Below are 25,445 nucleotides of genomic sequence, written 5' to 3' on the forward strand. Positions count from 1 at the left end.
TAATTTAGTGGGTCTTATGGATATTCAAAGACAAAGTTAATGATAACATTTTAAACTAATTGGTAAAAGTTAGAGAGAGGAACTCAAGCCCTTAATTCTAGCATACAAGAAGCTGAAGCAGGTGGATTTCTGTAAGTTCTGTGAGTTCATGGCTGGCCTGGTATACATAATGATTTCTAAGACAGCTGGAGCTACATAGTGAAGACTAGATTCAAAAACAAACAAACAAAAACTGGGCTGGAATGCTGACTCAGCTTCAAAGAATCAGCTAGACTAGCAGAGGATTTGGATCAGTTCATTATAGTAGATCACAAGCATTGGTAACTCCAGTATTGGGGGATCTAATATCAAATCTGACTAGCAGACTCCAGGCACATAGTTGGTATACATACATACACAAAGAACCACTTATACATATAAAATAAAGTAAAATAAAAATATTCATACAGATATTTTTAAATGTAAAAATGGATAGCTTGAGAAATAAATTAGTACTAGTCACTACTTTAAAAAATAGGAAAAGAAACTCAAAAGAATGCTAATAGCCATGAAAGTATGACTCTGTGTGTTATGTTTGTGTGTTTGGGTAGACACTCAGCTTTAAACCAGGGTTTTATTACTGCTATTAGCATATTTTAACAGTGAGATAAATTAACATTGTAAGACAAGAAAAATTAATGTAAAACATTTTAGCATTACATAATAATAAATATTATGTCCAATTAAAGAAAAGAAGACATATCTGATGCTAATATATGGTATCTGATATCAAACATAGGAATTTAAAGCAAATTAGGATAAATTTATGAGAATAGATGAAATAAATGGGTTGGAATCATTGAATTTTTAGTTTATACTAAATATTGTATCATTAAAAGGAAGCCAAAAGACTAATTGCAGATTTTTTAAAGTTGTTTTATTCACAAAAATAATGTAGTTTAGTTGAGTACACCGATTATAGATCATCAATTGCCACACTTACTACCCATTCTGAAAAAATAATCCAGCTAATTTTTGTTTTAAAATATTACTCATTTTCAGTGGCCCTGTGTACAATTATTAATTGTGGAATATGTCATACTGTGCAAAGTTGTCTTCAAGGGGTCTTATAAGAGCTCACAGGCTCTTTGGATTCCTTTCATTTCATTATATGAAAACGTCTATTTTGCATTCCTGATGGTTTCAGATAAAATAAATAGTAAGCTCATTTGGTTCAGTGTCTTAAACATTGAGTTTCCATCTGTGCAGGGAACCCAACCAGGATGGGCAGAACTAGATCTACATGAGTGGAACCACAGCCCTAAGACATCAAATATCAGAAAAGTGTCAACTGCTAAGATTGGAAGCAAAACAACAACAACAACGACAACAACAAATGGACACTGATTTGAATAATTGGTGTGCTTTCTTCTACTCCATTTCTAACTTATAGAAAACACAGAGTATGATAACTAGACAAGTACAATCACAGAAAATGAAGAGACAATGACAAGGAGATCTCTAAAACTCTGAGAGGAAAAGAAAAGTATTGGTGTGAGTTAGACGATATCCTAACAATATGAATTGTAAAATAAAAGAAATTAAAGCAAAGCTTCAAAGTGACCTCTCAACACAACAACTTAAGGTTCTGAATGAGAAAGAAAAGCCTGTTATATAAGACTATAGGTTACACAGAGGACTAAGGATTACTTGCCCAGTTCTAAAACATAGAAACAAACACAAAATGTAAGAATTTATTAAATTGTATTAATTATTAACATTTATTATAAAACTATTAGGATGAATGCAAAGTATAGGTGACATACCTATGCATTGCTTACTAAAAGATAAAATGGCCATTTCCACAGGAAAATAAAATAGCTCAGAGAAGTTCCAGTGTTCGTATGTGCTTTTGAATTGCAATAACATTGAATTTTGTGAAAAAAATCATTTCAATAAGCGTGAAAGAACAGAGCATATTGCCTGTGATAATCACCTACAAAATAGTAGATAATATATTTGGGGTAAGTCAATTAATAGAATTGCACATATAAATATAGGAAGTTAAATGACATTTTTGACATTTAAAATTAAGAGCCTTATTTACATAAGAATAGTAAATAAAATATAAAATCAGGCAAGCTATCATTTATTTGGGAGAGATATAACTTTCAAAGTTTTCATATGTATAGTATAATATATATAGAAAAATATACTAATAAATGGAAAATGGAGGTAACATAACTGAAAACAGGGTGTGTACATGGAGATACATTCACAGCAATTCTGAGTCTATTAAAATATATATCTTCTTAGTATTTCATTAATTACTTATGAAAAAACAATTTGTAGGCATTCTATCATTATAGGCATGGCCTATCGAAGAAACATCAAGAGCAACTGTTGGTTAGAATATGGTAGAATAAGTAGAATTTACATATTGCTTTTGCAAATCTGAATTCAAAGATGAAAAGTGAAAGTATCTGCTGAAAATTATGAGAGTTATTTCTGATCTGCCTAAATTTTATGATAAAGCTCTTGCCTGAAGGGCAATTTGATTCATTTTTTCTGTTTGTCAAAATCATTGTGTCCCATCATTCTCCGTAAGCATAACAGTAATAACTGAATAATACTTAAATATTACTAAAAATAGTTTTGTTTCATTTTATTTCCTCAGATCATGTAGTAATAATAATATTATATAAATTAAAAAAATAATCAGTTACACAGGCAGTCATTTCTTATCAGGTTTCTCTCAACACTAACCTATCATTCAACTGTAGAAAGAAAAGGCATATTTACATCAGAAATTTTTCAGTAATTTGTCCAGTATCTACAAAGACTTCCCGGTTTTTGTTTGACTTCCATACTCTTTGTACAGTCACCTTGCTTTAACTTACTTTCAGTCGCTGCTAACAGCCCATGCAATCCATCTTCTGAACAAGATGAGCCTCAGAGAGCTGGGTCACAGCTAACACGACATCCATGCTGATGGATAGAGTGCATCTTGATCCTCACTGATACTGATCTTGTCTGACTCTATGATGTAAAGTCTGATGCACAGATTACTGATGAGCCTGATATGGGAAAGGATGGATTGTTGTGGCAAGTTCAAGTACCAGTCATAAAGGGGGACTGCAGCCCCAGAGCTGGATGCTGAAAAATAATTCGTGTGTCTTTTCTAAAGCCAGAGCTTCATTCCAGAGATAGTCATGTAGCTCGCCACATCATGCTAACGCATGTTTTACCTATTAATTTTAATCTACCAAAGTCATGTGACACTTAAAGAGCAGATATTTGTTTGTGGTATGTTTTTATCGTTTTGGAGGTGAGTCCATTTTTTAAAAAGTCACTTATTCATTTACAAGATATAGCTAGGCTGAATTTTTCTTTATCACTGTTCTTTTTAATGGCATTCCACTATCGCCTATTTCCTATTGAGTTGGAAAAGAATAGTCCTTTGTTATGATAAAATGCTCTTGATTCTGTGTAGAAAAGAAGAGCACAGTACTAAGACATAGCAATTTACCTTAACAACACAGATGAGCGCATAACTGCTATCCTATTAAGCCTGTTGTTTTTCTCTCTTAAAAGTCCACCTCCAAGGTTTGAATATTTCAGAGTTGTCTACAAACAAAATGTGTTTCTTTTTATAAAACTTCACTTATGTCAGTTGAACTGTTTTTCTGAGTAAGGAAATGGAGAGAGAAAAGTCATTTCTATTTTCCCCTAAAGGCATTTTATTCACGAGGAGAGTCTAAATGGCAAAAACTGATTTCTTCTATAAGTTTCTTCACAAGGATAAATGTTATTCTACTTATAAGATATAGCATGTGATCCTGAAAGTGCTGCACAATTTAGTCCAGGATTTAAATGTCCATTGAATTAAGCTGTATTTTCTTTCTCATTTAAATCATTCCAAGTATCTCTTCTATAAAGCAAATTAGCTATTGAACCACAAAATAAATTTAATTATTATTTCCATTTGTTATGTAATACTAAGTTAAAATAAATTTTAAAAGACTTCAATGACATAGAAAGGTAAAGATACATGAATAACTCTGTATATACATATGAATAAGTATATATATATATATATATATATATATATATACACAGTCATAAGTGTAAAAAGGAGAAAATGGATAGGATTATTCTTAGCTGTTGATTAAATGAATATAGAATAGTTTTAGATGGTCACAATTACACATGTACACACATGTTAAAGGTTAAAAACATCATATATACACAGACATACATATATAAATGTATATATACATGGGACTGTTGTATGTATGTATTCATGTATTTTTATATTAAGTATTTACATACATAAAATTCTGTTTTCTGGAATGTTTAAAATACATATCTGTCAAATTATTGCTCCTGAACCTCATACCTTGTGAATTTTTTGTGAATTTATAGTTGTTCAGCCAGTTTTTACATTATGAAAGATACAAACATCTTCATCTAGGTTTCTGACATAATATGATCTTGACAAATCATCCAGCAACTTTTTCAAATATTAGGCATGTTTCTTTCTGAGTAAAGGTTCTTAACATTGTTTTCCTTAGAGGATTCCTTTTTTCTAAAACAATTAAAAATATTCTTCTTCCTTTAAATGCAAGTGTCATGTGTAGGGGAAGGAAGAAATTAGCAAGCTAAAACCCCATATTGTTAATTGGCTTCAGTCCTGGCTTTAGTTCTGGTAACACACTAACAGCACTTGTACAAGCACAGTGCTCTCCCTTAGAAGTTGAAATTCCACATGAAAGTGGAAAAGCAAAGTATCGTAATTGTTCTTTCTTAGGATTTAAAACTCCATATAAAAGGATAACTGTAGATTAGATGGAGAAATCAGAGTTTATATGAGCATTATTTTCTTCTGATAAAACAGAATTATTTTTACATATTCATCTCAATTTTCTCCCAATTTATTTCATTTGCTCTATTCTCTGATTTTTAGTCAAAACAATGAGTTCTGAATTACATCTGACCTTCAGTGTAGTTATTTTTTGAACTATCAGGAAGACTATGATTTTGACAGTAATCAGAGTGACAGTTCTCAATCTGAAGTGTCTTTTGTTATTATGTGGTGAATGTTGCCTGTCTTGTGCACTGCACCATATGTTTCTAATCTAATTTACTGTTTGGAGGTAGCAGAAGAACTCTGCATGCCATTATATCAATTGATACCACCATCTTTACAGTCACCTATAAAACAGACAGATCAATAATATTTCTAATAGTGAGAACATATGTCTATTAGGATTATGAAAGTGATTGCGAATTTATGGGTATATAGGTATTTTGAAATATCATATAAATATAAAAAGCAGACTTGAGTGTAAGCAAAGATTGTATTTCCATTTCAGGCCACCCAGACCCAAATAAATCACGTAGAAATTATATTAATTATAACACTGTTTGGCCAATAGCTTAGGCATAGTCTTAGCTAGCTCATACATATTAAAATAACCCATTTCTAACAATCTGTGTATCACCACAAGACTGTGGCCTACTGGTAATGTCACATGGCATCTCCCTAATTCTGCCTTCTTTCTCCCCGCATTCAGTTTCAATTTCCTACCGAGCTCTATTCTTAATCTCCATAGATCAGAGCAGCTTTTATTTTAACCAATGATAAAAATCATATTCACAGCAAACAGAGGGGAAAATCACACCATCTCTCCTTTTTTTTTTTTTTTTTTTTTTTTTTTTTTTTTTTGAGTCAGGGTTTCTCTGTGGTTTTGGAGCCTGTCCTGGAACTAGCTCTTGTAGACCAGGCTGGTCTCGAACTCACAGAGATCCGCCTGCCTCTGCCTCCCGAGTGCTGGGATTAAAGGCGTGCGCCACCACCGCCCGGCCCTCTCCTTTTAATCTAAATAAAAAGGAAGGTTTTTAACTTTAACATAGCAAAATTACATATAACAAAACAATTATCAAGGAAGAATTACACTTACAATATTTAGTCTATTTGTATCTGGAAATTTCCATATCTAATATATCTTTATTATAATGAAGGAAAGCTATAAATTTAACCATCTATCTTCAACTCCATCAAAGATCCCAGAAAGATATAATATTATCAAAGTAAACAAGAGGTACATTGTAAGCAACTTTCAAAATCTAGAATTGACAGAGACATCTCACTGTCTTGGACAGCCACCCAAAGTTCTTCGGTCATATTGGGGCATCTGTCTTCAGCCAATAGGCCTATAGTATCTGGCAGACTTTTCCATGGAGCAGGAAATTTGAAAGACCATTTCATCTGTATTGTCAGTTACTTTCTACTGTGTCCTGCATAATGTTTGCAAGACTCTGTCATGAAGCAGGGACCCTGAAGGACTATCTCACCTTCTTTTGGCAGGTTCAGCAGTCATGTTTCTGTGTGTCCTGCATGTACAATTTTACAGCATACCATCAAGCAGCCTGGGTTCTTACCCAAATTGCTAGTCTTGTCACATTGAAGGCAAATTCCATAATGAGATTTTTCAATGCCTATCAACCCCTCTAAAGTAATTGGTGCCACCAGAAGCAGACATATCTCATAGTTGAGAAAAATATGTTATAAAATATTTTAAATTCCATGTTCTCTGGGTTTTTGCAAGACTGAGATAATAACTCTCCATCTGAAATATATCTCTTTACACCAGAAAACCCAACTCACATGGCTACAGTTTAACTATTATAGATGATTATCTATTAATATGTAATTAATTTTTAATTATACATTACATTTTAAGGAAGCTGCACAAGTACAATAACTTAATCAAGAGCAGAAATGCATATGCACTGTGTAACAAATTTACCTTAAATTTGTATCAATAGATGAATACAACCAATGCAAAGTATTCATTTTTATATTATCTCCCCTCTCCTTTTTTAAAGAAAAAGATTAGCCGGGTGATGGTGGGCACGCCTTTAATCCCAGCACTTGGGAGGCAGAGGCAGGCGGATCTCTGTGAGTTCGAGACCAGCCTGGTCTACAGAGCTAGTTCCAGGACAGGCTCCAAAGCCACAGAGAAACCCTGTCTTGAAAAAACCAAAAAAAAAGAAAAAAAAAAAAAAAGAAAAAGAAAAAGATTAACTGTGACTATTTAACCATTTATAATCAACCTCTTTTAAATGAAAACAAATATTTATAAACAATTGTTTTGGGAATTTTGTCATTGTTTTCTCCAAACTGTTTCCTGCTATTTGTTGGGCAAAGGATTTTTAGGGTTCATGGAGACCTATTGTGGGGTTCTTGTTTCATCAAACCGCATTAGTCTGGAAGGAATCCACAGGTTCCCATTCTCTTTGGAAACAAAATCAGAACCTTTTTTCCAAGGTAATATATCTTATGACTCATATTTTGAAGTCAAGATACCTTTAAAATCCATCCACTCTGGCTCTTACAATCTTCCTGCCTCTTCTTCCACTTGGTTCAATGATCCTGAAGAGAAAAGATTTCATAGATTTTATAGTAAGTAGTGACGGTTCCTAGGGCCAGTAGTAAATGAACAACACAAACAACCTCAATGAATTTTTTTTTACAGAAGTATTTTGTTTTCTTATATTGTTCTTTTGGTGGTTGGGAGAAGTGGGTGGGTAGGGAGAAAGGATGAGGAATTGGGTAGATGGAGAACTGGGTAGGTTGGAAGTTGGGGAGGAATTTGGAGGATGTTAGGAAAGGAGAACGGAAATTAGAATGCATTGTATTAGTTTCAATTACCTTGCTCCACTATCACACTGACGATTATCTCAAATATCACCATGGAAACTTCGTCCGCTGATGGATGAAGATAGAGTCAGAGACCGTCATCAGAGCAAAGGACTGAGCCCCCAAGGTCCAGTTGAAGAGCAGAAGGAGGGAGAAGATGAGCAAGGAAGTCTGGACCGCGATGGGTTGGTCCACCCACTGAGACAGTGTGCCTGTTCTAATTGGAGCTCACCAAATCCAGCTGGACCTGGACTGAATGAGCATGTGATCAAACCGGACCCTCTGAATGTGGCTGACAATAGGGGCTGACTGAGAAGCCATTGATAAAGGCACTGGGACTTGTTTCTACTGCGTGTACTGGCTTTTTGGGACCCTAGTCTATTTGGATGCAAAGCTTCCCAGGCCTGGATGTAGAGGGGAGGGCCTTGGACTTCCCACAGGGCAGGGTTCCCTGCCCTCTCTTAAGGAGGGAGGGGGAAAAAGAGGCGGGTGTGTGGTGGAATGGAAAGGGAGTGGGAGGAGGAGAGGAAGTGTAAATTTTTGGAAAAAAAATAATTAAAAAAAAGAATAGTCAAAGAAAGTAAAAACTAACAAAACCAAAAATGAAAAAGACACCTGGGATCCCCTCTAGAGCCAAGTCTCTTGCCAACCCTAAAAAGGCTTCTTTAATTAAGATATCTTTTTCCCTGCTCCCATATCCGCCCTTCCTTCATCTCAACCATCCCACTCCCCCAAGCTCCCCCCAATCCTTCCCTTCACCCTTCTTTGCGTAGCAATCTGGTTAGACATCTATGACTTTGATCTTGTGCATAGCTTTAAAGTTTTTAACTTATGACCTATTTACAAAAAGCTTTTAATAAAGTTTGCATTTGCTTTGAGTTGAAAGTGAGCCAATATTGTTCAGTTAGACTAAACAAAAGAACAAAGCAGTCTTTTAAGTCTCTACTGTCCATGTTGGACAAATACAATACATCTAGTTATGAAGCACATACCAGTACATATTCTACACATCAAAATTATATATCTAAGTGAAAGGTTATCTTCCTGACTTTTCACAGATATATGTTCTCATAACATTGAGAGGTAATCATGAGATTACATATATACATTGCGTGAGAATACATGTTAATTGGGAGATATCATAACTGTTATTGCACAAGTGAAATTACAGTTGAAAGCAACAGTTTTCAGAGTCAGTGGTCTGCAATCCTTGCTCACAGGGTACCTTGTCAGGAAATACTTTGTCTGTTGGGTTGACATCTGAATTATCAATTATTTTAAGCTGTAATTGCATCATGGTCTACAATGGCTCAAGACAACTGCTCCTGACACAAAAGGTCACCTAAGGAAAAAAAATTGCAAGATTTCACTAAAACTCTAAGTGAACAATATTCAAAAATAGTTGAAAGGGGAATACAATTCACAAGTAATGAGATTAGATCACAAAGTACAAATTATTGTACCTAATATTGAAGATACCATCATGGAAAAAAGAAATTCTATGATCTCTGGCAATCCTAGGGCGAATTTGAATGTAGAATTATAGAGGGATATTTCTTAATTCAGAATACATTATGGACATACAGGAAATCAAAGGACTAAATTTATTATAAATCTTATAATCTATGAATATTATTTTAAAATAATTTATATAAAATCATGAATCAAATAGCTTATTAGAAGTTATTATCTTTTTTGAAACTACCAGATGCTAAATTCTAGTGAGTATGTAAGACAAGATCACTGAACCTGATTATCTGGAATAACTGTGAGCAATACCAAAAGATTGAAATCATTTGAATTAAGGCACTCTGAGTAGCTCTGGATTTACAGTTAAGCAATTCTTTTTGGTCAGCATGTCCATCTCTGCTACTAGAGCTCAAAGGTCCAGTGGGTATAATTTTCATGGTGTTAAGTTATTCGTTATGTGTAGTAAGACTGTTCCCTAAAATACTGGATCCTGTTGGCACCCTGTTGTTGAAGAAAGAGAGAGACTAAATCCATATGGCTTCCGCAATATGTTCCGCACCGCTGCTGAGGCATGCTAAACAACACCTCATAGTCTAGATGCAAATCAACCCCACCAGATGTTTTTGTTCATCAGTAAATTGGTGTGGGGGTGTAGAACATGTGATCCTCAGAACTCAAAGAGACTTTTTGTTGTTGTTCTTAGTGGCAGAAATGTCAGTTGTACAATTTGTGATTTGGAAATGTGACTCCCAGGTGTTCATTTCTAATGTACCATTTACTAAAACATATGCTAATTTTTCCGGTCACTTGAAACACGTTTCTCTTTCCAAACATGCATATCTTAGTCTTCATGTCAACACAACAGTAAATTTGTCAGTTCAGTGATGTAAGAATGATAGAGTCATTTGACTGGATGGTGTAAAATGTCTTTTGTCTACGGTTCTCACAGTCAAATACCTGCATAGAAACTAAGCACATAATCTATTTAAACCTATAAAAATATGCAAAAAACTTTGGATCTCTATTTTTACATTGATTGTAAAGAACAAATTTTCCAGAAGATGGCATAGAAACAATGCAGGTCACATTAATCTGAAGAAGACACCATAATTAGCAATCAGCTCAAGCTAGAGCTCCTACTTCAGTGTGTATGTCTCTTGTCTTATTGCAGTGTAAGAAATTTTCTTTGTGATTGGATAATCTACTAAATAACTGGACAACAAGATGGATATTCTTTTGTGACTCTGTTAAAATTCAATGAGTAACACTAATCTATCCTTACTTCATGAAAATAATCTTATATTTCATTATCTTATTGCTGACTTTTGACTGATATTTTTGTCCTGTCTATAAATACATTTGTTCCACAGTGAGGGGCTTAAATATGTATAAAATATAGCATGTATGAAATATAGCATGTATGATATAGGAGTAAGTTCTAAAAACTCTCATTTTTTTTTGAACTGGTAATACAGCTATTGTATGTATTGTATCTTCTGTAAGCCACAGTTAGCTTATGAAATTACTGTTTTCAACTTATCATTACAAGGTTTAAATGAAGCCCCACCAGAACGTTTCAGGTCCTGGTTCATTGTGAACCCATCATCTACCAGAAGACTCTTGCTCAGATCAGCATACCACAGAAATCTTTGCACGTCTATGCTTACTTAGTTGTTGGTGAAAAAAAAAAAAAGGAATTCTGAAATTTTCTGGAAAGTAGAAGTTAAGAAGACTATAAGGTTAAGCAAATTAGACACAATCAATACATTAGTTATATTTCTAATTACTCTGAGAAAATACCTGACAGAAGCAACTTCCGAAAGGAAAAATGTTGTGATTCAGAGTTTGAGATTACAGTCCATCATAGCAACAGGCGCTTGAATTAGTTTGTCAAATTACATCTGCAGTCAGGAAGCAGGGAAAGGGGAATGCTGGGGGTTAGCATCCTTCCTCCATTAATTGAAGTCCAGGATGCCAGAACAGAGGTGGCCACATTTTTGACTGCATTACCACTTCTTTTAACCCAGTGTAGAAAATCCCTTGAAGTCATGCAAGGAACCTTTCCCCTGCAATTTTAGAAACTGCTAAGATGATAATATTAGCCATCACAATCAGAATGGTATTATCACCTAATTTTTTTCATGTGTAAAACCCTATACATTTCTGTGTATATATGAAATAAATGTAAAAAATATAGAAAAGTAGGAAGAGACATTAAAAAAAGAAGGGAAGAGATAACAAGAGAAGGTGATCAAACATTTCTTACTTGAAAGCAGTATATGGACTGTTTGAAGGGGAAAAGCAGATAAGAAAGAGGAAGTGATGGAAGCTGGAATGTGGAAAATTATACAGTGCATAGAAAATGAATCATGAGCACAGAATAAGAAGAAAGCATATTATTCTGAAATACATGGCATATAATTATGGAAAATTGACATTGTAAAATATTTGCTGCATCATTAGTAGCAGTTTTTAAGAATACAATAAATTGCTGCCTGTAGCAGCTACTCTGAAAAGCATCTTTATTGAGTTTAGGCACCTTTCTAACTGTCCTGTCAAGTGGCCTTATCTGCCCCATGCATTTTGTACACTTCAGTAGTACTATACAGTGGGCCCTGAATACCTCCTTTTGAGTTTTCACCTTAACTTCCATAGCGACTCACTGTGAGAAGTGTGTGTTTCCACTGGTTTCCTGACACTTCCAAAACTCTCTTGTAAGTGGTCTTCAAAGCATCAATAAAAGGAAACACCTTGCAATCAAATATCATAAGATTCTTGGTATCCCTGAATGGTTTATATTAGTTAAATAATGTTTTGAAGTTCTTTGACAATTTACCCAAATTCAGTACCTGCAAAATTTCTATATGCTTCCCTTAGTAATATTGCTGTAATAAGGGTAATAAACAATGCAGAATGTCAGGTCTCTGATTTAGCAATTAAGGTGAAATTATGTAATATTGTTTTAGTGAGTTTAGTCTTGCTCAGACTAGCAACTTAATAAAAATACAGCAAATGAAAATAAAAAATGGAATTGAGATTGACAGCTCAGAATGTTGAAAAGCTCACAGGTGAACATTAAAGCTGACATACTTACAATTTCATAGTTCCCATCAGTGATTAGTGTTTAGTTCTAACACTGCCATAAGAATATTTATAAATATCGTGTTTAATCTTAATAAATTTGTAACCAATAATTTATTTTTTATAGATAAAATTATTGTTTAGCTGTTTGAACAATTAATGACATGTTTAATTTGCCAGGTACATTTTTTAAAATTCTGTTACCTTATGATTTTAATTTTTATTCTTGTAAAATTGGCTTCGTAGTTTCTTTATTTTTCTGTACCAAAACCTCTTGTTTTAGCATAAGTTCAGAAGAAGTTTGAGGCATTATAGACTACAGGTAAATTCATTTTTAAAATGAATGCTTGTTTGACTTCAGTGTTTTCTGTCATGGTGTATGTATCCTCAATTTTAAATACAAGCTAGGCAGTTTTTGTAAATTTGTTCAAACTTTGCTTCACAGTGACCATTGCAGGGTTTCAAATTCACTTGATACTGCTTTTTCCATTATCATTCTGTTTAATTAAAAAGATTATTAGAGAAATTCATTGTTTCATTCCACCACTGGAATTCCCAACAGGCTTCTAACTACTATTTTCTATAGACATCTGCTCTTCCCATTTACTAATATATGACTTTTTCATTTGCATACATGTAAGACAAAAAAAAAAGATCTTTAAGAACTCTTTTACATCTACAAAGATTTTTACACAAAAAAGGTAATGTGTTTTTCTGAGAGATTGTTTCAAAGATTAGTTATTCTTGGGGGAAGGGTGAAGAGGTATCATAGCTCCCTTGAAACTTCAAATAATTTTCTTGTTTGTGTTGTTATTCGATACTAAATAACTTTCCATCAATTCAACACTTCCTTGTTCTCATAAAAATTCAAACGTTCTTGGTGGATGAACACAAATTGCTTCCGGGCTATTCATAGCTGCTTCCTTCATTAGTACAAATAATTGTTAGCTAAAATTCACATTATAGAATTAATTAACACTAAGCCTTTTGGAACACTGTAAAGTTTTCTGGGTAAACTGAAAATGCTTTGTAATTCAGTCAATGTATCCTTTTATAATAAGGAGATCTAAAAATTAATATGTGGATCAACTCAAAAACATAAAAAATAATATTTGGCACAAAATTTTAACTAAAATTGGATTCTAGCAAATATACGCTTATAGTATAATAGATATGACACAGAAATTAACAATAATTAGTTTTGCAACTTTGTACTTTGAACACAAAGTCTAGTTCTTTGTGAAGATTTTTATTATCAGTTTAAAATAAATGACTGTATTAGATTAAAATCTGTTTAACTTTTACACACATATATTATCATATTTCTTTCCTAAGTCTGAATATACATGGGTGTTTGTATAAATATATGCAAATACATGATTTAAATGTGATATATTTTTTTTAATGTATCTGTACTTTGTTCATGTCTCTTCCCTGTAAGACGCATTTGTTTTGTTTGGCCAAGTTGTCCTTGCTCTAAGCAGATGATTGTTTATTTGCAATTAGTAAATAGATAAGTCTGAAATTTGATCTATACAAGATTTTCTTTTATAATGTGGTGGTTTGAATGAAAATAGGCCCCATAGACTCATTTAAGTGGCACTATTTGTGGCGCTAGTCTTGCTGGAGTTCGTGAGGCCTTGTTGGATTAGTTGTGGCCTTGTTGCTTGTTGGAGAAGTTGTGACCTTGTTGGAGAAAGTGTGGACTTGTTGGAGGAAGTTTGTCAATGGGAGTGTGTTTTGGGATTTCAGAATCTCAAGCCAGGACCAGTCTCTCTCTCTCTCTCTCTCTCTCTCTCTCTCTCTCTCTCTCTCTCTCTCTCTCTCTCTCTCTCTCTCTCCTTCTTGCCAATCCATATGTAGAACTTTTGGTTTCTTCTCCAGCACCACGTATGCCTGTGTTCCATCGTGCTTCCAGACATGTTGATAATGGATTAAACATCAAACCAGTAACCAGCCCTAATTAAATGTTTTTCCTTATAAGAGTTGCCATGGTAATGGTATCTCTTTACAGCAATAGAAACCCTAACTAAGCGGGGCAATGGTGGTGCATGCCTTTAATCCTAGCATTTGTGAGGTAGAGGCAAGTGGATCTCTGTGAGTCCAAGGCCATCCCTGTCTACAAGAGCTATTTCCAGGACATCCCAAAGCTACAGAGAAAACCTGTCTCAAAATACCAAAAAATAAAACAAACAAACAAATGAAAAAGAAATCCTAACTAAGACACACAGGATCTCCCATATTTCAACAAATAGTTTTCTACAACTAAAACTATTGTCAATCCAATTTCAGAGGCATATGCATTCCAACATTAGAAAGTTTATAATTTTATTCAAAATGTTATGCCTATGGCAAAACATGAAGATGCTGGTTTCCTAAAGCAATTTATTTTTAGTGGCAGTAATTTAGATGTGTAAGAACACTAACTTGTAAAGATAGCAGTTCAAGATGAGGCACACATATGTCTAGTCTGACCTCATCTGTCGTCATAACATTTAATTTGGCTATATTCTTAATGTCATATATTATTAGTTTATTTTGATGTGTTGGCATGAAAACATGGATATTGTTTAGCAGTATATTTTTGCTTAATAGCAGGACAGTTTTGTACATATCTATAGAATTAACTTACACTCCATATTTTCTTTGTCAGTGTTTGGAGTCCAAATTCTCAAACCTAAAGGAGATAATTATTTAAAATTCTACATTAACAATGACATCACACAATGATTTCAATGTATTGAGTCATTACATTATTTGCATATGTACTTGTGGTCCTGTTTAAGTTTATTTATGAACATTTCTTATCAGTGTGACTATGTATAAGTACACTTAAGGATATAAGACAAATGCATATGTTTTCTACTCGAGGTTGAACAGTGAAATATTATGTAGTCTTACATATTACCTGGCACATCCATTTTAAATGACCTTGACTTTTATTTAAATGGTGTATTCCAAACTAGAATTATAATTTCTCTATAAAGAATAAGATTCTTAATTGTAAAATTATTAAAGATTCCATAATATAACAAAACTATTCCTAGTCATTTCAACCTTTAAAGACAATAAATCTGATAATTTATTTAAATAAATAAACATCTGAAGATAATACTTCCTATATGTTTGTTTTCATTTACATATACATTATTCTCTTCCCAGATGGCTGATTTCCTAAAAATGAACAACAAATATCAATACCAAAGTAAAACCATACAATGTTATACTCCATATTCAGGGAAAGCTCACTATAGCCAAACTAGATTTTCTATTTAGAGATTAGAGGATTGCATTTAGAATCGCAGCAATTTAGTGTAATATATTCCATGAATATGTAATTTTCACCGGGTCAGTCTCTTCTTTTTCATTCTCTCTACAATGCTCAAATGAGTTCTTTGCTTTCTGTTTTGCATCAAAGACAAACTACTTCTTTTCTAAACTCAGAAACAGAGGAAATATAATGAAACTCAATGTCGTTTAGTCAGGGACCAGATAATAACAATAGGGTCACTCCACCAAGGTTGAAAACTTTTTCAGACTAGATAAATCACACCCATCTTGTCCCATTCTTGGTTTGGAGTCATATGGCAAGTTATGAAATTACAAAGAAGTGTTAACCAGATAACTTTTATGAACATCTACGGAGGCAATTCTCAAAATTATTTTGGTTTGTTGCCCAGTTATGTAGGAAAAGAGTGAACTATAAAATATGGCAGTAGTTGATTTTCATAAATTAGCATATTAAAAGAGTATATCTAGGTCACTGAGATTTTGAATTTAGAACTTTATGAGAAATTCTCTTCTTTTTTATAGCACTGGCAGACCTTTTATACTACATACTTACTATGAATATATTTAGAAGTTCCAAATACCTTCTGGTATGTCCCTTGTTTCCTTTCCTTGAGTGTTCCATGATCTTTTAATTACAGATAATAATGTTAATTGAATTATATCATTGTAATTATTTTTAGACTTTTGTTCTGCAAGTTTATGTGTATGTTTTTCTCTAAGTCATCCGAGGCTCTGGTTTCTTTAGACATTTATGTATGAGAGTGTGGCTGGCCAAATTTAGGAATACACAGCCTATTTAAGTACTCACCTCAGACAACTTTCTTGTATTAAATTAAACTTTTCAAACAAAGCTCTTTGTAAAGTAACTATTCCTCAATAAATAACACAAGCTGGATTATTAGCTGCTTTGATTGGCTCCTGAAGGTTTTGTTTATATTATTTTAGAAAAATCTCTGGCTCTATATGATCATTTCATTAGATGCTGAAAAAGCATTTGACAAAATTCAACACCGCTTTATGATAGAGGTCTTGGAGAGATTAAGGATACAAGGTTCATTCCTAAATATAATAAAAGCAATATACAGCAAGTCGACAGCTAATATTAAATTAAATGGAGAGAAACTCAAAGCCACCCCACTAAAATAAGGAACAAGACAAGGCTGTCCACTCTCTCCATACCTCTTCAATATAGTGCTTGAAGTTCTAGCAATAGCAATAATACAGCATAAGGAGATCAAGGGATTCAAATTGGAAAGGAAGAAGTCAAACTTTCATTATTTGCAGAAGATATGATAGTGTACGTAAGCGACCCCAAAAACTATACCAAAGAACTCCTACAGCTGATAAACACCTTTAGTAATGTGGCAGGATACAAGATCAACTCCAAAAAATCAGTTGCCCTCCTATACACAAAGAATAAAGAAGCAGAGAGGGAAATCAGGAAACATCACCTTTCACGATAGCCACAAATAGCATAAAATATCTGGGGGTAACTCTAACCAAGGAATTGAAAGATATATTTGACAAGAACTTTAAGTCTTTGAAGAAAGAAATTGAAGAGGATACCAGAAAATGGAAGGATCTCCCTTGCTCTTGGATTGGGAGGATCAACATAGTAAAAATGGCAATTCTACCAAAAGCAATCTATAGATTCAATACAATCCCCATCAAAATCCCAACAAAATTCTTCACAGACCTTGAGAGAACAATAATCAACTTTATATGGAAAAAAAAAAGAAAAACCCAGGATAGCCAAAACAATCCTATAAAATAAAGGTACTTCAGCAGGCATTACCATCCCTGACTTCAAACTGTATTACAGAGCTACAGTAATGAAAACAGCTTGGTATTGGCACAAAAACAGAGATGTTGACCAATGGAATCAAATAAAAGACCCAGATTTTAACCCACAAACCTATGAACACCTGATTTTTGACAAAGGAGCTAAAAGTATACAATGGAAGAAAGAAAGCATCTTCAAAAATGGTGCTGGCATAACTGGTTGTCAACCTGTAGAAGAATGAAAATAGACCCATATCTATCACCATGCACAAAATTCTAGTCCAAATGGATTAAAGACCTCAATATCAATCTGAACACAGTGAACCTGATAGAAGAGAAAAAGGAAGTACTCTACAACACATGGGCACTGGAGACCACTTCATACATATATCCCCAGTAGCACAGACAATAAGGTCAATATTGAATAAATGGGACCTCCTAAAACTGAAAAGTTTTGTAAAGCAAAGGACACTGTCATTAAAACAAAAAGACAACCTACTGACTGGGAAAAGATCTTCACCAACCCCACAATAGACAAAAGTCTCATTTCCAAAAGAACTCAAGAAACTAGACTTTAAAATGCTAATTAACCAAATTAAAAAATGGGGAACTGAACTGAAGAGAGAATTCTCAACAGAAGAAGTTCAAATGGCCAAAAGACACTGAAGGTCATGATCAACCTCCTGAGCGATCAGAGAAATGCAAATCAAAACAACTTTGAGATACCATCTTACACTTGTCAGAATGGCTAAATTCAAAAACACCAATGGTAGCCTTTGCTGGAGAGGATGTGGAGTAAGGAGAACACTCATCCATTGCTGGTGAGAATGTAAACTTGTGCAACCACTTTGGAAATCAGAGTGGTGGTTTCTCAGGAAATTTGGGATCAACATACCCCAGGATCCAGCAATACCACTCTTGGGAATACACCCAAGAGATGCCTTATCATACTACAAAAGCATTTGTTCAATTATGTTCATAGCAGCTATATCTATCTATCATCTACCTATCTATCTATCTATATATCTATCTATCTATCATTTGTCTGTCTATCTATCTATTCATTTTTTGTCATAGAGATATTAATAAATATCTCATTATTGTTACTATTTGCATTCTACTCCGAAGGAAATTAGACTATTAAGAATTTAAATTAGCTTTCAAAGATCATGCAACTAATTTACAGTCCAGTGGGTTCACACCAGCCAGGTGTAACATAGTGCCCACAAGGTTTCCCACAATATAGCTAAGCATTTTCTCTCATCCTTTAATCATAATGGAGCATATAAAGTAGGTGATACCTCTTATGTTATTTAAAAATAAATAAATACAGCAACACAGTTGTGGAATGACTATATTTACCATAATATCACAAAGATCCACAGACTACAGGACAATATTACCATACTGATGTGGGAAACAGCATGGTCAAACACAAATATGAGCTCAAATATTACATAAATAGAAAAGCACCAGGAGAATAATACCAAGCAATGAGCTGGAAGTAACTCAGATACATCAGTCAAATTGACCAGCTTGTGATAGTTTGATGTATCTCTCTATACTCAGTACAAAAAGATGGCTTCCAACTAATTAGAACTTTTGTTAGGCACATATAGTCACAGATTCACGTCTGGAAACCTACTCTCTTTAAATAATTGTGGTGCTTTATACTACCTTATTTTCATCTCATTGTTCTAGTTTTTCCTTTCAGCTGGTCACTAAATAAAGGGAGGAAAAAAATCACTCATTGTTACAAAGTAATTTGGTCATGAATAGTTTCTTAAAGTATAGTGATTCTTGTGTTAGATGAACAATGGCACCCAAAGCTGTGTCCAAGTGTTAATTCTCACTGCTCCTCAATATACTATTTCACATATCAAGAAAAGGCAGTTCATGGATATTTTAATTGTGAATTCTGAGAAGTGCACTTAATCCTGGATTATCTGGATTGCCCAGTTAGATTCCAGGCACCATAAAACAGAACTTCTCCTGAGAGTCTTTCCTATCTGTAGTTGAAAGGAAAATGAGCAGCTGCTGACCTGTGCTGACTCCATGAAGCTCAGAAAAGACTACGAGTCAAGGGTTGTACATGGTCACTAGAATTTCAAGAAGCTCAGGGAACACAGTTCTTCCTGATATCACAAGAAATGTAATCCAGCTAATGCTTTTACTTTACCCAAGTGAGGATCTCCTAAATCTTCCAACCTATAGAAGTCAAAAAAAGTAAATTTGATGTTAAATAAGCCACTAAATTTATAGTAGTGACATTGTAGCACAGAAATGAAAATTCAATACTACGGAAATGATAATTTTCCATAACAAATATTTATATACAGATTTATTTTCACGCATTATATCTAAATTATACAATTCTTTGAAACACATTCAAAACTTAAGGCATAAAATGTCTCTTTAGCTTTTTCCCTATGAACAGAATCAACTTGACATTTGACATTACCAACTGATTTTTCTCCCTAGGGTATAGTAGGACAGTCGTTTGTAATGCTGATGTCCTATCTGTTAATCAGTTGATCTACTCTTCGTTCCTTCTTTCTCTTCACAGGTTAATGATATAATGACAAGGTGTAGGAAGTCCTTCTGTCTATGTGTTGCTGTTATTGATTAATGAATAAATAAACTGTTTTTGGCCAATGACTTAATAAAACATAGCCAGGCTAAAAGATATATATATATAGAGAGAGAGAGAGAGAGAAATAGCCAGAGTCAGAGAGAGGCCATGCAGCCACCAGAGGGGAAAGATGCAAGTGTCAACTGGAACCTTACCGGTAGGCCATAAGCCTCATGGTAAAATTTAAAATAATAAAAATGAGTTAATTCTAAAGGTAAGAGATTCCTATCAATATACTTATGTGATTGGCCAAGCAATGATTTAATTAATAATGTTTTTGTGTGATTATTTCGGGATCAACATTGACATTTGTCAAATTCTGAGATAATACATTAATATTAGCCTAACCAAACTATAGATGTGATCCTTTGTAGTTTAAACATTTTCACTTCAGTGAAAAGGTCAAGTTGAGGTGCACAGTTTGGGCCTAAAGTATGATTGTGAACCTAAACAAATGTGATTTCCCAGGAATTAGGAATCAAAATGAGCCAGAGTGAAAATTCAGAAATTGCTTGCTCTGCTATACAGATTGAGAAAAAGTAAAAGAGGATGGCTTCAATATATTGGATAACACCACTGCATTTATTGGTAAATAATATCCAAGTATAGTAGCAGTAGTTAATAAACCGACTTTCACTTTGTAATTCTTTATAAGAATGGTGATAGGCAAGAGCAATCCTCCCACTCCAAGCACCACACTGGCAGTACATAGATAAGAAGTTAGTCATAATTGTGAAAAGTTAAAGTTTACAAGATAATGAAATTCTGGAACCCAAAGATGCTCATTTTTTCCACAATTGATTTCTGCCTTGTCAGAAAGAATTTGGTGGAACTGTTATTTATAGCTTTAATAGAATTATATCCTGCATCTAAATAATCCCATTTGTAAACCATATATGTCTTTTTCTGAGTTTGGGTACATTAAGGGGCTCTCTCACTTTCTCTGCTTAAATGACATGACTTTCATTTCTGGTCCATAAATGCCATCACGGTTCCTGACTATCACGATGGTCCCTGCTGTCCATACTAAATGTTATCAAAGACTATATAGATTAACTAGCTCTTCTTCATATGCTGCTAGATTAAAACATAGCCCCTCTGTTTCTTTTCCTCAAAAATCCTCTATTGTACTTCTTTCCTAAATCCTTCCAACTCATGAAATTTCCTTTTTTAATTGTTGTCATATGCATATATATATATACATACATATATTCTTAAATATTATCTCTTCGATTCATATAATGTTACTCGTATCTATGTGTGTTTTAGCTGCTAATTCATTGGGACTGAATACCAATTGTAGTACTCTTCCACAGGGTAGGAAATCTCTCCTGTTCCTAGTTTTCGGGCCTGTCAATGGAAACCTAACTACTCAGTACTAGTGAAGCCATGGTTATCAGAGGAGAATCTGTATCCAGTAATTTACTTGACTGGTATCATCCCTACTAACAAGCTATAAAAGCCTGTCATTATATCCACAGAAAAGTGTAGTCTTCAGCCCTGATCTTTGCAATGAAAATGTCACTTTGCAAATATGGAACCCAGTACAATAAAAAAAATCACAGTTGTGAATCTCAGTCCCAGTGGACACACCTACAAACAATATCACATGTGAAACTCAGGGACCATTGTAGCTGCAATGCCAGAAAATATTGTAAGAACCATATTATCAGGCAGTTTGCTATGAGCCTGTGACTTCCAGTAATATCTGAAGCTACAACCACAAAGATTGATCAACATGTCTACTCGCATGTGATCTGAATAAGAATGATATCAATGAACAAGTCAAACTAGATGGGGGAAAGCCCATGATGCCTATGAGCTTTGAGCTTCGTTATATGACTTTGTCTTCTCTAGAACTCAGTATTTTCTCAATGTCTATCCGTCATAGGTTGTCTAATGTACATATTCAATTTTTTATTGAAACTATATCAGATTGTATCTAAATAAACCATTATAAGCAAGTTAAAATAATTATGTGTGTGCTGCTGGAACCATTTTTTTTTGCTATCATTAATTTTTCAATTATATTTTTTTGCTAGGTCAAAAAAATGACAACAATAAGTTGCCATTATTGCTTTGTATTAGATTATTCATTCTGTGGGTGTTTATAGCCTTAGAAAGAAACAAATTAAAACATATATTCAGAAAAATATTCAGGAATAGTCTTCAAATATTATAAATAATGAAACTTTTAAAGATCACATTTAGTATAATACAAACTCACATTCAATCACAAAATTAATCCATGGCCATTATCTATTAAAGGTTACCACTACCAAGTAGGACTGTAGTATTCAGTCTCTTTTCAATAACTTAAAATATTGTTTCTGACCTTGGCTGGTTCTGTCATTCATTCATTCATTCTTTTTTGTTGTTGTTGTTGTTGTTCTTTGTATTTCACTTTCACGGAAAATAGATTTTTTTCATAAAATATGTTCTGATTACAGTTTTTTCCTTCCCTAACTCCTCCAAGATCCTGCTCATTTCCCTTCCTGTTAGTATCCACATGCTTTCTGTCTCTAGTTAGAAAACAATTAGGTTCAAGAGTAAAATAATAACATAAGATAAATCAATGGCCAACAAAGCAGAAAAGGGCAATACAAACAGAAGACAAACAGTGAGACATCAGCATCATCACTTCCACGGCCAGAGTTCCAACTATGTTACAAGCCAGAGAGGGCAGCAGACACCAAAGAGGAGAATACTCACCCAAAAAGACATGACCTGACTGACTTTTTCATTTACAAGGTTTTTGTGTGTGTGTGTGTGTGTGTGTGTCTGTGTGTGTTCTCCACAGCAAGGCTTGCTGACTCAGTGACTTGAAGTAATCAGTGAATTAACACAATTAAGAACTTATTTTTAATCCTCAACTCTTGAGAATCATTAGAACCAGATACTGAAACTAAAGTGAGACAAAATTAAAGTAGATATCAGATTTCTTATGACTGGATTTATAATAGAAGAAGAGATTCAAATATATCTCATTTTCTAATTTTAAATGGCACCAAAATAAATACAATGTGGCACAGTACATTGATCTGCCTAGTATCAAATGATTTCTGCTATTTACCATCAATAAAGAAACATGCACACGCACACATGCACAGCAAGGAACAGTGAAAATTCAAAACCTATCCAGATTAAATTGCTTTTATATTGATATCATCTCCAGGGATGTTTTGGGGATTGGAATTCTTGCTTTGATCACCTTGACATTATTGTACATTGGAATGCACATGAGAAATTGCTCATCAAACACATAAAGTTTTTGATAAGATTGGAATGTAAAACCAATCTCTGGGGCTTGTCTTAATTCTCAAGCAATTTCATAGCTAGGGTTTAAATTTAAGTCCTATCAAATCTTAAATAAGAATTGTTTTCAGACTTCTTAAACAGTGAATAGGAAAAAAAATGTTTCTATGCTTAACTGGGATTGTTGGAACATTCAGATTTCTGGAAGCATCATAATTTTTGTATATGCATGATTTTTGTTACAGACTTCCATTTATATAAACTGTATAACTTAATTGAATTAAATAAAGATATATGTTTCATTCTTTAAAATGGACTGCTAAAGCAATGATAAGAAAGTAACTATATTTTATGGAAACATGAAAATGATTTGTTGCCTCAGACCTCTGAATTTAACTTTCAATCATTATTTCAACAACTATTTGTCAATATGTGCTAGATAAAATATTATTATGGTTACATAGTGGAATAAACACATTGGAAGAAAAAAAATATAGAGAACAATGTCTCCAAAATAGTTTACTTTGTGTTTAAACTGAATGAAATGAAGTAGTAAGACAATCAAGGGTAGCACTTTACAGTAAGAGACAGACTCATAATGTGTGAAAACAAGGGAAGCAAGTCAGCGGGGTGTGGATTATTTAATGGAGCCAGGGAAAGTGTTGGCCTTTTGAGACCTCTGATGTGTGATATGGACTATTTATACAGTGTTGGGAAAGACTGATCTATTTGCTTACAAATGCACAAGGGCCATATAAGGAATGACTTTCCTCAATATGCTAAGAATTTCATTAACTTTGTTCTTTACAGGAATCACTGTAAGAGCTATAGATGTCCTCCGTTAGAGTTCAAAGATTCGTCGGAGCCCACTGCCATGTCCAGAGGAGAGGGAATACTGTGGTGAGAAATGGTAGTTTTGTTGGAGGAACCTAACTGACATACTAGTTAAAAAGGAAAAAGCTTTGTTTGAAAAGATCTAGAATTTCCTACTCCTTAGATCCTGAGCACCAACTAGTAAGCAAAGGATTCATCAGCTGCACTGAGAAATAGCACCTTTTAGAATTGCTTTTCCTTCTTCAAAATAACCAATCAAATTGAATAGTTTCTCCTGGAATATGGTTTTTAATCTATCAGAAGTAGCTCACTATTTTATTTTCACGCCCCCCATTTAAAGATACTTATACATAAGTAATAAGTTTCAGAATTCTCCAATCAAAACATTTTTAGAGGTTGTTATGTGGATGTTCATAAAGTCTCTTAGTGTTCCAGAAATATTCACAATTAAATACACAGAGAGACCATGGTTTACTTTCTATCTCTCAATATAGACCCAAAGTCAGACAGTTATATGACTAGAAAGAACAGATAGAGTACTAATTCTTCTATGTGGCTAATTTGTTGGCTAAGTTATTTGAAAAACTTTTTTTTTATTTTTTGATTTTTATTGAGCTCTACATTTACTCTGCTCCCCTTTCTGCCTCTCCTCTCCCCCATTCAACCCTCACCTAAGGTCCCCATGCTCCCAATTTACTCAGGAGATCTTATCTTTTCCTATTTCCCATGTAGATCTATGTAAGTCTCTCTTAGTGTACTCATTGTCTAAGTTGTCTGAGATTGTGGTTTGTAGTCTGGCTTTTCTTTGCTTTATGTTTAAAAACTGCCTATGAGTGAGCACATGTGATAATTGTCTTTCTGTGTCTGGATTACCTCACTCAAAATGTTTTCTAGCTCCATCCATTTTCCTGCAAAATTCAAGCTGTCATTTTTTTCTGCTGTGTAGTACTCCATTATGTAAATATACCACATTTTCCTTATCCATTCTTCAGTTGAAGGGGATTTAGGTTGTTTCCAGGTTCTGGCTATAACAATCAAAGCTGAAACTTTTTATTAACTGTCTTTTTGCTCTACTTATTAAAGGGAGATAGTTAAGTATATTCTCAAAGATTGTAGGGATCACATGATATAAATGATCTATGAAACAAATGAGGTTCACATCTTTTCATGAGAGTACATAAGGGAGAAAATTTAATCAATACATGAGTATTCTCTCTCTCTCTCTCTCTTTTATTTTATTTTATTTTTATTTTTTGGTTTTTCGAGACAGGGTTTCTCTGTGGTTTTGGAGCCTGTCCTGGAACTAGCTCTTGTAGACCTGGCTGGTCTCGAACTCACAGAGATCAGCCTGTCTCTGCCTCCCGAGTGCTGAGATTAAAGGCGTGTGTCACCACCGCCCGGCTATACATGAGTATT

The sequence above is a fragment of the Chionomys nivalis genome, chromosome 24 (genome assembly GCF_950005125.1).
Source record: "Chionomys nivalis chromosome 24, mChiNiv1.1, whole genome shotgun sequence".
Taxonomy (NCBI): Eukaryota; Metazoa; Chordata; class Mammalia; order Rodentia; family Cricetidae; genus Chionomys; species Chionomys nivalis.